Source organism: Littorina saxatilis, linkage group LG8, assembly GCF_037325665.1.
Source record: "Littorina saxatilis isolate snail1 linkage group LG8, US_GU_Lsax_2.0, whole genome shotgun sequence".
NCBI lineage: Eukaryota > Metazoa > Mollusca > Gastropoda > Littorinimorpha > Littorinidae > Littorina > Littorina saxatilis.
In genome coordinates, this window is record NC_090252.1 from 34,367,489 (window position 1) to 34,381,720 (window position 14,232).

Consider the following 14,232-nt stretch of genomic DNA (forward strand, 5'->3'; position numbering starts at 1 on the left):
GTTGCGTTCAGTTTCATTCTGTGAGTTCGACAGCTACTTGACTAAATGTTGTATTTTCGCCTTACGCGACTTGTTTGTTTTAACAAAGTGTAACAAAAAAAAATGTCCATCATCCACGCCTAAGCCAGATTATACCTTTTAAGTGCTGTACACATGGAGGACTTTCAACCAACTTTTCCCCCACTTTCAAGCGATTTTTGTTGGCGCAAAGTCTGTTGAAAAAACCTGCCCATGCGAACAGCGCAAATGCTCAAACTACAGTAAAAACCTCCCGCTAATGACCTTGAAAATGTCCAGAACAATCTGTCATAAAAAGGAGGGGTCTTTATTGGTAATCTGAGGGTACAATTTGGTCAAAGGGGAGGCTGCTTCTTTTTGATTGTTTTCTATCACAGCTTTTTCCGCTTAAAAAATGTCCACCTGTTGCGAAGTAGACTCTTGCTCTTTGATTATCGACTGAATCTGTTGTTTTTTTCCCCTCCCAGACTTTTTGTGATTCTGTTTGCAGTTTTACCTTCGCTGCTTCTCTCTAAATTTGTCCTAAATCATTGAGGGCCGTTCACATGGCAGACTTTTTGACCACTTGACCTGAGCAACTAGGGAGACACTTCAAACAATCTAAAGTTGAGAAAAAGTTGGTTCAAAGTCTGTCATGTCAACAGCACTTTATACAACCCAGCCTAGCCTTTGAAAAGAAATGTCTTAATCGGGGTGTTGTAAAATTGGAAAAAAAAGATGACAAGCACATAAATTTATACTCATGTCGAGCTAGGGAGACATGCAAAATGTTCAATTTCATGCATTTACCTGCCATTCTCAGACCTGTTTACCCCCATAAGTGTTTTGGAGTAATGCTCAGCCCCAAAAATAGTAATCCTGGCACAAAAATAGTAATCCTGGCACAAAAATAGTAATCATCCAGCATTTGTCACCAATTACAACGCACATGACAACTGTGTCTGCGAAACGCAATCATGCACATATATCCATCATTCACAAACAAAACACATCAGTCAGTTTTTGTAGTCATCATAATTTCAAAGAAGATCACATCAAAAGCACATGCATCACTGATTCTTTTTCTTTTGCTCGCTGTAGGCCTTTTTCAGTGTGTCAAGCGCTTCTCTACTGTACTTGCGCTTGCAGCATGAGTGAGGGCGAGACTTCACCACTAGAAGGCTCTCCAGCGTCTCATCAGACAGACATGATCTCTGGTCAGTCATGTGCTTTTTCACCCAATTTTACCATTGAAAAAAACCAATGCCAAACATGTGAATTAAAAAAAAAAAAATTAAAAAAATTAACTTTTTTTTTTATAATGAAAATCGTAGTCTTGACACGGATAGCGGAATGGCGTATTTTTTGCAGAAAATCGTAATAAATTACGCCAAAATCGTAAGGGTAAACAGGTCTGCATTCTACAACAATAAAAACATAATAAAAATAGCGCATTACCGGTAGGGATGGAGGAACTCCAGGTCTAGTTTCAGGGCCCAAACCTCTGCCTGGTGTCACCCTAGCAGGTTGGCTGTTAAAGCTGGTTGGTGCTGGTAGTGGGACCACCTTGCTGTTCTTGTCGCGACCATCAACCTACACAACGAGGCAAGTAAACACAAATACTTTGAAAACAAGTTACTCTCTAGCATACTGCCATCACACTTAAGTCTTCTAAAATCATTTGCACAGAACACTTATTGCTTTAAATCTAAAAGTGTGAAAAGTAGTGTTTCTGTGAAAGTCACATAATATCTCATGTGCATGGAAGAACTCGAACCGAAACTAATCTAACAAGAGGCGAAGCCTTCAAGGCTTCCGTAAGAAATCGACAAACAGTAACACAAACTCAATCACCCCGTCACACACACACACACACACACATACAGTTAAAACTAACGCATCAGTATAGAATCTACTCCATGTATAATTTTAAAAAAAAAGGCAAACAGATAAAATGACTGTATTTGTTGTTGTTGTAGTTGTCCCTGAAAGTTTGAAGAAATGAACGAGAGAATACATTAGAATGTGACATTGATTGTGGGGCTCATTCACATATAAAGTTGAAAGTTGTTCCTCTTGATTTGTAAAAATATTTTTTGCATAAGGCTCAAATTGCGAAAAGCAGGAAACAATTGAACACTTCTAACAGAAGATAGGACTATCATACAGAACAACTTTTCTTCTTAAGCTCTAAAAAAAAGTTGTCTGGTTCAACCACCTGCCCATGCTCAGCTAGACTAAGTGCTGTTCACATGTCAAATTTTCAACCAAGTTTCTGCCAACTTTCAAGCGATTTCTGTCAGCGCCAAGTCTGTTGAAAGTTGCTGGCTGCCCAAGTGAACAGCGCAAAGACACAAACCAGATTTAGGCAGCGATTTTTACCAGACTTGCATAATTGATAAGAAGATCAAATGCAAACGACGTTTTCATTGGCAAGAAAAGAAGAGCTAACCAATTGGTAAGCACAATAAGAAAGACTGCGAAAATCTGTGGCAAGTTGTTGACGAGCTGAGTTTTCGAGTCACAGCTTAATCTGTCCTTAATCGAACCAAAATCATTGAGGCCATTCACATTGCAGACTTTTCTCCAACTTAACCTGAGTGACTTAATTTAACCCAACTAAATAACAAGATTTTATTATCTTCATTGTATTAACCCCTTGACTGCCTTATGACGGGTATACCCGTCATGTGCCTGTGCAGCCGCAGCGCCTTTGTAACGGGTAAACCCGTCATCTCAGTTCAGGAATTTTCCAGAAATGCTACGTCACTGCTGACACACAAATAGCAGCCAATGGCTTGGTAAGATACCTCATTCTCATGAATAAACATATATGGTGATGCGGTTTTGCGTCTGAAGGCTATTTTCGGCCTTGGCGGTAGGGAAGGGGAGAGAAAGCTCGACTCGTCAAAATGGCTAACGGTGACAGTCGACCGGGCCCTAGTAGGGAAAAACAAAGACTGACTGACGCTGCAGGTGGTGCAAATGATTATGGATACTGACAGGGGAAGGGGGAGATCTTCTTTCGGACGATTCGTTGGAAACAGGTAGATGACAGTGATTATGATCCTTTCTTCGAGCAAGCAACACAGCCACCTGTGTTTGATCCACAGGCACCGGAAGATGCGCCGGACCAATTTTTCAAAAGTTCATATTTGAACATCATTATAAGACAAACTAATTATCATGTCCATGTTTAGACACTAAAAACAGATTCTTGGTTCAATTTCCTTTAAAAATAACATAGGTTTTACTCTGACCTACCTACTGCCAGTTTGGAGCTAGAATTTTTTGTGAATTATTACACCCCGAACTCCAAAATTCCCAGGCAATCAGGAATGCACATAAGTAAGTTTTGATTGGCAGCGAAAGGGTTAAACAGGCACATTTATCATGCTGAGCTGGGAAGACATGCAAAATGTTCAAGTAAATTAATGGTTCAATTTTCACGAATTTACCTGCCATTCTACTTCAAGAAAAAGAAATACATAGCAATTAAGTACCTGATCTCCAGGTCTAGTTTCAGGGCCCAAACCTCTGCCTGGTATCTCTCTAGCAGGTTGGCCGTCCAAGCTGGTTGGTGCTGGTAGTGGGACCACCTTGCTGTTCTTGTCGCAACCACCAACCTACACAACGAGGCAAGTGCACCGGACATCTAAGTTATTGCCATTTGCATTCTTTCATAAACCCTTTGGATTTTACAGAACTTTGATTGTAAATTACTGAAATGTAACCATTGGTGGTTTTCTCGTAATTTTGTGTAGGTTATGTGACACCCTCAAACACACTCAAAGTTTTTCAGTTTAAAAACATTTTGACACAAACATTACTCTCAAGTGGCAAAACGATGTGACAGTTTACTTAAAGATGCAGGACCTAATTAAGTCACAGCATTGAGATCAACGATTTGTCTTTTTGTTGCAGATTACAATATAAACAGCCAGTTTGAGCTTCCCACAACTATCTCACGGATGCCTATATGGCTCAGAAATGGCGTCGAAGTCCACTTTCCCCCCACTCGGGTTATTCATGGCCTAATTTCTGTGAACAGAGCCACAGAAGGACAACGGAAAGAGATTTCTTGGATCTAAGACATGTTTACCTTTCCGTTTTCACTTCAAGTCGATAGCCGATGTTGTTCTTTTGGTCGCTGTGACGCAATTTATGCTAGTTATCGGCCGAGTTTTCTCGATTTGTTTGTGACATTTTACAGTGGGTCTAATTGGATTAATTTATTGCGATAGTGTTCGAGGACATAACATAAACAAGAAGGGCAAAGCCCATACGACTCACATGCTTTACACATTTTTCCTACCAAAATACATGTGACCTTGACCCAAGGTCAAGGTCATCCAAGGTCATGCAACACAAAGCTGTTAATTCAAGACATAGGAAGTACAATGGTGCTTATTGGCTCTTTCTACCATGAGATATGGTCACTTTTAGTGGTTCACTACCATATTTTGGTCACATTTCATAAGGGTCAAAGTGACCTTGACCTTGATCATATGTGACCAAATGTGTCTCATGATGAAAGCATAACATGTGCCCCACATAACTTTTAAGTTTGAAACAGTTATCTTCCATAGTTCAGGGTCAAGGTCACTTCAAAATATGTATACAATCCAACTTTGAAGAGCTCCTGTGACCTTGACCTTGAAGCAAGGTAAACCAAACTGGTATCAAAAGATGGGGCTTACTTTGCCCTATATATCATATATAGGTGAGGTATTGAATCTCAAAAACTTCAGAGAAAATGGGAAAAATGTGAAAAATAGCTGCTTTTTAGGCAACATTTATGGCCCCTGCGACCTTGACCTTGAAGCAAGGTCAAGATGCTATGTATGTTTTTTGGGGCCTTGTCATCATACACCATCTTGCCAAATTTGGTACTGATAGACTGAATAGTGTCCAAGAAATATCCAACGTTAAAGTTTTCCGGACGTCCGGACGGACGCGGACGGACGACTCGGGTGAGTACATAGACTCACTTTTGCTTCGCATGTGAGTCAAAAATGAAGTTTTCCTGTTCTGCAAAGGCTGATGAAATCATAGAGTATCTTTCGGGCAGAAACGGTCAATGCATCGCCGAGTATTTTCCGGAAACAAACGAAGTGATGTTCATCACGTATTGTCGTAAGGAAACACGCGGATGAATCGTTCACTACAATGAGTTATCAAAAAATACAATCGCCGTTGTTCACTCAAATATTTGATGAGACTAGACCCGAGTATTATTTGCTGGATCAAAATTCATGGTTTGCGTTGTAGTTTGTACAGAAAATGGCTTCATAGGTGAAATGTGTCAATTTGCTGTAAGATGCATCGTGATGAACTACATTTTTGATCGGACTAATATTTTATCGGAAAGGTGTGAGCGGTCACATTCCCTTGTTTTAGGCGCGAAATCAATAAAGGGTGAAGCGTCATTGTGAATGAAGTCGTCATGGACGAAGGAAATAGAGAACGTAAAGGTAAATGTATTGCTGTAATTGTGTTATCTAGCGTGATGAACTGCGTGGGTATGAATAAATGTTTGTAGTTTGTTAATTTGTCACAATGCAACGATGCTTGTTTTTTTGTATTGTTTAGCAAGTACTTGTGCGTAGTTTCCGATCTTGAGACAATTTTCAATTCGATTCCTACATGTGAAAAAAAAAAAAATGTGTATCGATCTTTTGTAAAGTGATGAACTTACATTTTATAGAAACAATTTAATGAAAGACTGGAGAAATAATCATAACTGGCATGATTTCACCAATAATTTGAAAAAAATAAAACCGTCAGCATGTTGTTATTTTGATAGACAAATGCAATGCCTAATGTCGACGTAGTTCATCACTTTTCAGCAAATAAATTACACTGATCTAAAAGTTAGCGATTTTTGTTGTTATTTTAGAAATCAGTCATGAAAAAAATGCCTTAATCTAATTGTTTACCACGGATCTTCATATAGTTTTGATAAAATCAAACTTATCTCCTAGAATTACTTAATTGGCGTAGTTCATAACCTTACAGCAAGCATCTACGTGTATTGCCAAATGTGTGTAAAGTGATGAACAAAGGTAACTTTTTTTTCCTTTGTCATTGATTGGAATTTTTTAAACAGTTACCTTTTACTTGTGTCAAGTTCAAAATCTGTGATGTTCAACTAATTACAAAATGTCTTCAAGTCACATGAGCATGCACAGTTCATCATCTTACATCAGATCTCTGCAATCTGATTTGTGTAAAGTTATGAACAAACACCAAAGTTTTCTCTATCTCACATTATTTTTTTGAACATATCATATTTGGAGTATTTTTAATCTTAAGTCATATATATTCTTCCATTTTCACTTATTTTGCTTATGTTCTGTCACCAAAGTGGTTTGCGGGTCTCATTATGTGTTCATCTTGTGATGTAAGGTGATTAACATTTTTCTTATTGGCGTCACTAAATCTTACTATGCTCGGTTTTTTCCTCCAATGTTCTATATTTTATGTCTGCCACCTAATGTAACTTGTTTAATGACATGTTAAATGAATTATGCAGACAGGACAGTCATTTATGTTCAATTTTTTGACAAGTTTGCTGTAATGTGATGAACATCTCCAGTTTTCATGTGATAACTTTTGAGTGCTTTAAGTTACAAGTTTTTTTTTGCCATTGATGTTACCCTCCTTTGATGTGTGTGTTCTGGATATGTGTATTGTGTTCTAGCTCTGTTCCGTTTGGATATTAATATGTGAAATGTGACCTTGTCACGCTGTAAAGTGATGAACAGAAAAGATGGATGAGTAATTTATGTAATTGTTTCTTGTTGACGAACTTGAATTTTGTCTCGTTGATGATAACATGATAATTTATGTCACTTGACATGATGTTTCAGATGACTTTCTAGATAACGTGCGACCTAAGTTTGATTTTCTAGTTTTTGTACTGAATAGAAACTTGCTGTTCATACAATTCAACATTTCATTGCTTTAAAAGTAAATATGTGCTTGCATTATCACTCTGAAATCTGCTACAGATGCTAATTGGTACATGAATGTGATTCCATGTATATTAACTGATAATTTTGTAAGTTTTTGCTATTTTTAACGGAGGCCCTCACATTGTTGTAAGGTGATGAACTGTCATGCTGTTTATTTTTGTCGGGAACGTAATTCCAATTACTTTATTTTGAATTTTGTACATATTTATCCTTTTGGCTTCCTTTGTCAATTTACAACTGAAATTTGTAAGCTGTTTATTCAGGTTTCCTTTTAATTGGCATGTTTATCTTGTGACATGATGTAAGTGTGATGAACAGCATGTACGCACATTTTTGTCCACTGTTAACACAATAAATGTCCGATTTCTTCCAGACTTGTTGGGTTGTCTTTGTCATCTTTTTCTCTTTGAGGTGCAGTTTATAAAAACAACATTTTCTGAAAAACACTTTTTGTCACAGTTTCTAGACACCAATTCTGAGCCAAGGCCATATACGCATACCTTTAGTGTTGTCAACCAAACGAAACTGTATGTGGTTTGCCAGTTCGCATCTCCCGCCAAAATGTAATTAACATTTTCCGTGAACACGTTCTGGGGCTCAAGGCTGTGTGCGGTATGCCAAAATGGACTCACATGCCATCTTTTACAATGTTATTGCGTCATCACACATAATGTCTTGACGTAAAGTACCCAAAGGAGAAAGAATTCTCCCTCTCTCAGACTATTACACTTCCATGTACTGGCGTAATTAGTTCACGTGGTCGAGAGCGACTCAGGCCTGCCAGTCCAAAATTAATTCGTAAACATTTTGCAGTGTTTGACTCCTTGCATGCAATTAGTCAGTGAAACTTGGTATTTTTTCAAACAGATCGCTGTCTGCGGCATGACTGAAAGCTCTAGGGGCTCTGTGCACCTGGAGTTGACAGGTCCAGTAACTTTAAAGGCCCACTCCAATTTATTTTCCGTCAACGTGTTTTTCGAGTGTGTTCCATCAGGTTAGTTTTGCTGGTCAAGTAAAACGTGTCATCGTTCTGTAAATCTTCCTGTGGAGCTTTACGTTGAAAATGAATAAACCCTGCAGCAAAAGATTGTGCTGCGCTTTGCTGCAAATAAGGCCTTTTGTGACAACAATAAAATCATTTGATCAGCACCATCACCATGCTGTCTGCTCATTTATCCTACATACGTGAGTGAGATACAAGTTGTCGTCACCAAGACTGAGACTGGTCTCAAAAACCGGGAAATCTTTAGATGATGCAGTTGTTTTTTATTTCAAACCCTCGAAGTATTCTCCCTTAGCGGCTACACACAGTTTAAGTCGTTGGACCCAGTCAAGAAATGACCGTTTGAAGTCGTTTTTTGGCACCTGGTTCAGACACTGGAAAACAGCCGATCCGAGGGCTGATCGACTGTCAAATCGACGCCCAGCCAATTGTCTTTTCAGATGAGGAAACAAAAAAAAGTCACAGGGTGCAAGATCGGGAGAGTAGGGAGGATGTGGCAAAGTTTCCTTCCTCCAGGTACTCTTTCACCACCTTGGATTTGTGAGCAGGTGCGTTATCATGAAGTAATTTGATCCCTTTCAATCCTGTAGTTGGTCTGGCTCTCTTGTAGTAACGAACGATGCCAGCAAGAACTTTTTCCTTGTAGTACACCCCAGTGATGCTTCTGCCTTTTTCGCGTGGTTTTTGAAAAATGACGCCCTTTGTGTTATAAAATATTGTGTATAAAACCTTCTTGTCAGAGCGACTTTTTCGCACGATCCGAGGGGCATTGGCACCTTTTTTAATCCATGCTTTGTTTTGAGCTTTTCTTTTTGGCTCAAAGAAGTACACCCAAGTTTCGTCTCCAGTCACGATCTCATCCAAGCGTTTTTGATCACATCCGTCGTATATCTTGAGTAGCCGTTGGGCAAACGTAACCCTACACCTCTTTTTCTCTTCAGTGAGGAAATGTGATACCCATCGCGTGCACACCTTTGTGTATCCAAGTTTGTGTTTTAAAATTCTCAAGACAGACGACGACGAAATGTCCAGTGTTTCGGCGATAAAATGACTGCTCACTCGGGGATCTTCATTAACTAACCGTTGCACATGGGACACCATTTTATTGTCGGTTACAGGTGGTTTCTTCACTTTTCCCCTTGCATCTTCCACAGACGTTTTCCCTGTTGAGAAATGCTTTGCCCACCGAAAAACTGTCGCGCGAGATGGTGCTGTGCCTGGGCTTACAGTTCTCAGCTCTTCAAGGGTGTCACCGGCCGTTTTACCAAGTGCCGTTCTTATTTTGATGTAGGATCGAAAATCCTTCTCTGAAAATGTGCTTTTTGCCGCCATTTTTTAGGCCAGTGTCTCTCGCTTACATGACTAAATACACTGTATCTTTACGAAAACACAACGGATCACAAAGAAATTATGCACAATAATACGTCATGTACCAATCTTGATAATGACGTCATTTGTTATAAATGTCGTCATTTGATTCTGTGCAAAAAAGACCAGTCTCAGTCTTGATGACGACAACCTTGTACTCATGAGATAATAATCGTTCAAATCACACGTGTGTATATCATGTAAATGAGGTCATGTCAAGCAAGTCTGGCAGGGACCTGTTTTTTGCCACTACTAATGATGCCAAAGTCACCGAGACAAACGTCATTGTAGAAAAATAATGCCCTCGTTTAATTCCCCTCGATGAATTGTTAGAACAAACACGTCACGCCACACTTTCCAGAGTGACGTTTCTTTGCTTTGACGTAATAGATTGCACAAGGCTTTAGAAGAGATCGAGGTTCGAAATCAAGCGTCTTCAATATACCGTACTTTCCGGGTTACAAGGCGCTGCTACAGCGCATAAGGCGCACCCCCTTCTTTTTAAACATAATTGTAATCCAGTCACCCATTGGGCGCATGGGGCCGATAGGGCGCACCAAAATTAAAAAAGTATACCGGTAACAAAGGGTCGAAGAATGAAAATAAGCCTGAAAATAAGCCCACATCAAAGGAAGAATATAGAGTGGAAATATGTGTGCTCTGTGTGTGCGGCGAGATCAAAGGCAGGTCCATTGTGACAGCTGGGTTGCCTTGTTTAGACACTGACCTTCTTCCCAGGGGTCAATGACCCAGTTTTTGCTATGAGAGGTGGTTCCCCTGTCATAGATCTGAGAGAGGAAACATTTCCTGCACAAGGGTCAGTGACCGAGTTTAACCTATGGGGCGGTCTCTTTGATGTCTTGAGAGGAAACTTGGCCAGGGTAGTACCTAGTAGCTGAAACATGCATTATCACAAGTTGTTTGACTGGTACCCTGGCGGTCTCTTTGATTTTTTTCGTATTTCATACACGGATTAGGCGCTTCGTTATACAAGACGCAGGGGTCAAACTCGAGGAAAAAAGTCGCGTCTTATGACCCGGAAAGTACGGTAGCTGCCTCGACTGCGGGACGTTTTGAGTAAAATACACGTAAGTATAGTGTGTAGGATAAACAGAATACTACATGGCTTGCTGTATCGTACCAGATTTACACTCGTTGCTTTTTGAGTCACTTGAGAAAAAGTGACTCTATGTAATCGGTCAGTGTTAGTCTGTCCGTCCGGCCGGCCGTCCGGCCGTCCGGCCGGCCGTCCGTAGACACCACCTTAACGTTGGACTTTTCTCGGAAACTATCAAAGCGATCGGGCTCATATTTTGTTTAGTCGTGACCTCCAATGACCTCTACACTTTAACGATGGTTTCGTTGACCTTTGACCTTTTTCAAGGTCACAGGTCAGCGTCAAAGGAAAAATTAGACATTTTATATCTTTTCTCGGAAACTATCAAAGCGATCGGGCTCATATTTTGTTTAGTCGTGACCTCCAATGACCTCTACACTTTAACGATGGTTTCGTTGACCTTTGACCTTTTTCAAGGTCACAGGTCAGCGTCAAAGGAAAAATTAGACATTTTATATCTTTGACAAAGTTCATCGGATGTGATTGAAACTTTGTAGGATTATTCTTTACATCAAAGTATTTACATCTGTAGCCTTTTACGAACGTTATCAGAAAAACAAGGGAAATAACTAAGCCTTTTCTGTTCGGCAACACACAACTTAACGTTGGGCTTTTCTCGGAAACTATAAAAGTGACCGGGCTCAAATTTTATGTGAACGTGACTCATTGTGTTGTGAATAGCAATTTCTTCCTGTCCATCTGATGCCTCATATAATATTCAGAACTGCGAAAGTGACTCGATCGAGCGTTTGCTCTTCTTGTTCAAATAGTGAACAGCTCGCTTTCGCTCGCAGTTCACTATTTAAAAAAACAACTCGTGTAAATCTGGTACGACACAGCAAGCCATGTAGTATTTTCTATTTAACACACATGCTACTTCCTGCCTGATAGTCTCTTGTAAAGACTTTTATCATGGCAGCATCAAATCATTGCAAATTTACCCAAATCAAGTCAAGTCAAATCTAGGCTGTTATGAGTCTCCAGTAGCTATAGGTATGAGATTAAGTCATAAGTGTGATCTCTGAGTTCTACCAGAAACTGCATCAGGCACTGTTCCTGCTGCAAAGAAAAACACCTTCAAGAAATGCCTCTGAACATTGCATAAAATTAAACCCCTGCTGCCTCAAGGCATGGCTTAAAAGAACAAATGGAATGAATGATGACCTCTGCACACAAAAAAAAAAAGAAAAGAAAGCTTATCATGCATGGTCACTTTCTTTGCTGCAGTGCTCTATGAAGACAAAACAAGTCGCGTTCGGCGAAAATACAACATTTAGTCAAGTAGCTGTCGAACTCACAGAATGAAACTGAATGCAATGCAACGCAGCAACACCGTATACTCGTAGCATCGTCAGTCCACCGCTCATGGCAAAGGCAGTGAAATTGACAAGAAGAGCGGGGTTGTAGTTGCGCTGAGAAGAAAGCACGCTTTTCTGTACCTCTCTTCGTTTTAACTTTCTGAGCGTGTTTTTAATCCAAACATATCATATCTATATGTTTTTTGGAATCGGGAACCGACAGGGAATAAGATGAAAGTGTTTTTAAATTGATTTCGAAAATTTAATTTTGATAATAATTTTTATATTGTTAATTTTCAGAGCTTGTTTTTAATCCAAATAATTTTATAACATATTTATATGTTTATGGAATCAGGAAATGATGAAAAATACGATGAACGTAAATTTGGATTGTTTTATAAAAAATTTTTTTTTTACAATTTTCAGATTGTTAATGACCAAAGTCATTAATTAATTTTTAAGCCACCAAGCTGAAATGCAATACCGAAGTCCGGGCTTCGTCGAAGATTACTTGACCAAAATTTCAACCAATTTGTATGAAAAATGAGAGCGTGACAGTGCCGCCTCAACTTTTACGTAAAGCCGGATATGACGTCATCAAAGACATTTATCAAAAAAATTAAAACAAAGTCTGGGGATATCATACCCAGGAACTCTCATGTCAAATTTCATAAAGATCGGTCCAGTAGTTTAGTCTGAATCGCTCTACACACACACACAGACAGACAGACACACACACCACGAACCTGAGCGTCTCGATTCCCCCCTCTACGTTAAAACATTTAGTAAAAACTTGACAAAATGTAAAAACACTAAAATATTTAGTTCACCTGCGCGAGTGAAAAACCTTCATCCACGTGTTTCGCTGGTCTCCCTTGTTCCCTTTCTTCTATCAGGGGAACTTCAACAGCAGAAATGTCTTTTGGGGCAGTTGTAGTTTTTAGCCGCTCTCGCCTGAATAAGTAAAAACAAATCGCATAAAGCAAAATTAATACATTTAGTCAATCTGTCAAACTTGCAGAATGATACTCATGACCGCATTTGCATTTCACAGAAAAAAGGAGGTAAACCGGGACCAAGACTGAAAGTGCTGACATTCTCGTGCAAATTTAACGTAGCGGCCCGCTTTTGCTTGAAGTGACAATTAAGCCAGACCAGTGCTGTAGCGTACAGCACTTTATAGAAAAGCATCCTTTTCTGTATTCTTTTAACCTTCTAAGCTTGTTTTTAATCCAAACACAACATATCTATGTTTTTGGAATCAGAAAAAGGATAAAGAATAAGGTGAAAACATTTTCGGATTGATTGTTAAAGGCATATGTACGCGCTCCCGTGTTTACAAAGTGTAGTTTGCCCATAATCGATGTCAAACGCACCATAAGACCATGTAATGACGATATGTCGCCATGCGCGGACCATATACATGCATTACAGCTTGTTTTAGAGTCTCAAAAACTTTGGATGTAAACAAAGACGCGGAGTTATTTCCCTTGCGTCAACGCTACCTCTGTTGGCAAATCTATAAATAGGACGATCCAGATCAAAATGAAAATTAACATATCTCAACATTGAAGGGGTCCTAGACCACGATATTTTGCAGGGAACTTAATTTAGCATGTCTCCAGCTGTTGGTAAAGCAATTAGCGTGTATAGTCATCGAGTACATATGGCTTTAACATTTTGAAATTATCATAATTTTAATGATTAAACAAATTAACTAATTATTAAGCTTTTACAATGCGATCCCATAGTCCGGGCTTCGTTGAAGATTGCTGAATATAAATGAATGCCATCACAGTCTGTACCTTTTAAAGCATCAATTCTTCATGACATCTTTTTGTGTCTGCATGCGCGAATAGTTTTTTGTCATCTCTGTACACAACTCGGTCCTATAATTTCAGACTAACAGGCCTCATGAGCGAGTCACTTTCGAATGGCAGCTACACTTGCTTAAGGAAACAGTAACTGTGACGTCTGGGATGTCGTTTGCAATATTTTCAGTGTTGAAGAATTTGTTAAGAGAAGAAAAGAGTAACAGCAGGAGAAATGAAAGTAATGTGTGCATTTTTGGGCTTTTGGAGTGACGATTATGAGTTTGACTGTTCTTGTCATGCTCTGGAAGCGTGTAATATATTACAAACTTGCACACGCTTGCTTCAGTAGCACCAAAGAAGAAAAGCGTGAGACATAGACTATTATCGATATTTGTCGTCCACCTTACCAACATGCGCAGTAGTAGATGAGAAAAACAGCCATAGCAGTTATCCATGCAACAAAGATGACAATGCCAGCAATGGTCCCAGCCCCAAGTCCATCCCTGCCTAATTTATCCATGGGTGCTTCCTCTGAAATTGTCCAAAGATGTGTATACTCAGATTATTCTACTAGCACTACTCTAAAATAATAAAGAATTGTAACATCTTCACTCCCACCCCCACCACTCTTTATTATCTAGTCAGTTAGTTTAAGTCA

At 39.4% G+C, this 14,232-nt stretch overlaps 1 long non-coding RNA gene across 1 annotated transcript in view; it reads right to left on the reverse strand.

Annotated features, from left to right (window-relative positions):
• LOC138973372 (uncharacterized) overlaps positions 1–6,354 on the reverse strand; it is an 88,761-nt gene extending 82,407 nt beyond the window's left edge. Inside the window, exon 1 of the long non-coding RNA XR_011457993.1 lies at positions 4,328–6,354. This is a non-coding gene — a long non-coding RNA (uncharacterized lncRNA). The remainder of the gene's footprint in view (positions 1–4,327) is intronic.
• Positions 6,355–14,232: the final 7,878 nt, after the last annotated feature.